Below are 3,419 nucleotides of genomic sequence, written 5' to 3'. Positions count from 1 at the left end.
TCTTCCTCGAGCATGATACAGAAGGAATCCCCCCCCCCTCCTCCACCTGCACCACCTGTAGCCCTGAAGCCAGCACAGACCTCATCCTCGTCCATGCCTCCGGGCCCGACGATGGGGAGAGGCTCTTCCCCATAGGTGGCCAGCAGCTCCCCTCCCTCTGGTTCAGACTCCTCATCTTCATCCCCAAGCCCAAGGGCTGCTCCTAGAGCTCTTCCATTGGAGTTCTACCGAGCAGGTCCTTGGGACTACTTGGATGCAGCGGGTATTGGCTCCTTTCCCACATGCCTAGACATCAGCATCTTCTTCCTCCGCAAGGGGGTGGAGGGTAAGGTGTCCATTCTAGCTCCGCACGATGGTCCTAGCTATTCCTTCACTATCTCCAGTGAAGGGAGTGAGCAATGGATGAATGAAAATGTTTGGGAGACGATACGAGACCAGACCCAGGAGCAGGTGCAGGACTGGATTGGTAGCAGAGCAGTGGAGCTTCTTCAGCAGCAGTGGCAGGAGGGTGATGTTTGTATGCATTGGCACCACAGCGCCAAACGTTTCCGACTCCTGGTCATTATTAGGCCACCGCTGGAGTGGGCCTACGCGGATGGGCTTCATCCCTGGAGGACTTCAGAGGTTGCGGGCTTCTACGGCATCTCCTTGCTAGAGGCATCGAGCTGGTTAGAGAGAGCTTACCACCACAGGACGAAGGGCCTTTCCCCTCTGCTGAAGGTTTTAGAGGATGGGTCCGATGATCCGACATCCCCTTCGAAACCTTCATAGAAGCGCCTCCGCCTCCACACAGGACATCCCCCGACCACTTTGACCTCGACCACAAGCAGACAGCTATTTGTGGCCCACCTTCCCTCCTCATGAGTTTATGCATTATCTCTTGGAACGTTAACAGGTTCCACTCATCAGGCACCCGTGGCCCCAGGAAGATGGTGCTCAGACAGGAGCTCCAGCTAGCCATGGTGGGAAAGGTAGATGTGCTCCTACTATAGGAACACAAGCTTTTGGCATCACAGACCAGTATTTGTGGGAAGGTCCTCACAAGACGCTCCCACACTTACTGGGAACCTTTGATTGGTGAGCAGGGGAGAAGCGGGGGTGTCTGCACCTCCATCGACGCTTCTCTAGTTCAGCATGTGTTTGGTTTTGGCACTTTGATCCCAGGACGTGCGCTTTGGGTGGGCCTGCATATTGAGGGATCCCGCATCGATATCCTCAATGTCTACGCACCGACTGATCTCAGACGTAGATCCGTTTTTTGGAGATCCTTGACAGACCTGTTGCCAGAGATGGACTCTTGGATTGTAGGAGGGGACTTCAACAACCTTGATACCTTAGAGGATCAGAAGGGAAGGGGCCCAGAGTTCCTCGGTATAGCTCAGGCAGAGCAGGCAGATTGGGACTCCTTCCTCTTTGCAGTGGGAGGTTGGGACAGCTGAAGGGAGCCATCCTTTCGCAGATGGCCTCGGAGTCTGGACTTCTCTTGGGGCTACAGGAGGGAGGGAGGCAGACTCCTGGAGTAGCTGGACCGTTTTTATGTTAGTGATTGGGCGCTTGGCAGAGGAGGAGAGCCAAGAGTGGTTCCAGGGATGACACTTTCAGACCATGCCCCAGTCATCCTAGTCGACCTCTCAGTCCTCACCTCCACGCTCATGTCGGATCCCAGATTCCATCTACACCAGAGCAGCGGTTCACAGTAGGGGTTCACAGTAGGATAGTGGACCTTTGGAAGCAGGAGTGGGACCCCACCAGGGATTTGGCAGCATAGGTAGCTCAGGCGTTTACTGAGTCTAGCTGCATTTTCTAGTAGGAGGCGATTCAGGTCAGACAGCGGTGTTGGGCATAGGAGAGGGGTCTCAGACATGATCTCGCCTCGATTTAGAGGATGCAGCAGTCCTCTCCTGGCTCTGAGGAGCTCAGACAGCAGGAGGTTCGGCGGGCCTAAGCCATGCTAGAGGAGATTACCCAGCATCGATCAGAGTTTTCATTTCATGCTTCCAAGTCCTTCTGGGCTAGGAAAGGCGACAGGATGTGCAGCGAGTTCTTTAGGACTCATGGACAGAGATCAGCAGGGGAGCAGCTCCGTTCCCTTAGGACGTAGGATGGTAGTGTCAGGACAGCAGATCCAGATGAGGTCCGAGACTTGGCGATAGACTTTTACAGATCATTATTCCAGCAGGAGCCCCCAAACCCTCGTGGCCGCATTTGCAGAGAGGAGGTGTGGAGGTCTATACCGAGACTCGTGGTGCCCAACATGAGCGACACCCTTCTCGCTCCTTTCATTGTTGTAGAGTTGCAGGATGTGGTGAGTGCTATTGATGGGCAGAAATGCCCAGGTGAGGATGGCCTCTCTAGAGCTTTCTTCACCACCTTTTGGGAGTAGATCCACCGACCCTTGCTCGCAGCCTTCCAGCACATCTTCTCTAGTGGGCAGATGCCAGCAGAGAGCCTTGCGACAGGCCTGATTTGCCTCATCCCCAAAGGGGGGGACCGCCAGGAGATCCGACAGTGGCGCCCAATCACCCTCCTTCCGACCGCCTACAAAATCCTCGCCAAGATGATCAGCAGTCGCATCTGCCCCCTGCTACACGACTTGATTCATGACACCCAAACTGGTTTTGTCCAAGATCGTAGCATCTTGGACAACATCTTCACTTTCTCAGAGGTGACAGAATGGGCCCAGCACAGTGGCCAGCACCTTGCCATACTCCTCCTCGACTTTGAGAAGGCATACGATAGGGTAGACTAGTCCTTCTTGGAAAATACACTCACTCAGTTCGATTTCTCGGACGAGTGGATCAAAGGTATTGCTAGCCTTTATAGATCGGCCTCCAGTCGGGTTATCATTAGCGGCAGGATGGGGGAGAGATTCACACTCGAGTGCTCGGTGCGACAAGGCTGTCCATTAGCGCCTTACCTTTTCCTATTTTTTGCGGAGGCCATGACACACTTCCTTCGAGCTCATACTACTAGTCTTCACGGGATGCGTCTCCCTATTCGAGAGGATGCCGAGTTGTTGGACTCCGAGTATGCAGACGACACAGCTCTATATGTGCAGGATGATGTCGAGTCACTAGAGCGAGTGAGACTATCCCTAGAGATTTTTTATCGTGCGACTGGGGCGAAAATCAACTGGCATAAGTCAGTTGGTTTTCTTATAGATCCGAGAGCCGAGCTCACAGTGGGGTATTTTCTTGGGGTTTCGCTGGATCCCTAGAGGACAAACAATATGTTACTTGGGATTCCAGGTAGGCCTGGACATCACACCGGCTCAGTAGTTCTTGCCAGTCCTAGCCTCCATACGACGGAAGATTGCTTTCTAGAGCACGGCTCGGCTTTCCTTGGCAGGCGGGGCCCTTGTGGTCAACTAGGTCCTTCTTGCCACTGCTTGGTATGTGGCCTCTTGCTGGTGCTTTTCG

The 3,419-nt window shown here is 54.0% G+C and overlaps 1 pseudogene; it reads left to right on the top strand.

Moving 5' to 3' along the window:
• Positions 1-1,289: 1,289 nt before the first annotated feature.
• Positions 1,290-1,955, top strand: LOC147889584 (uncharacterized; annotated as a pseudogene).
• The last annotated feature ends 1,464 nt before the right edge of the window (positions 1,956-3,419 follow it).

This window comes from Dipteris shenzhenensis, chromosome 20 (assembly GCF_047967505.1).
Source record: "Dipteris shenzhenensis isolate YYH24624 ecotype China chromosome 20, Dip_SZ_1.0, whole genome shotgun sequence".
Classification (NCBI taxonomy): domain Eukaryota; kingdom Viridiplantae; phylum Streptophyta; class Polypodiopsida; order Gleicheniales; family Dipteridaceae; genus Dipteris; species Dipteris shenzhenensis.
This window is presented reverse-complemented; position numbering and strand designations above follow the sequence as displayed.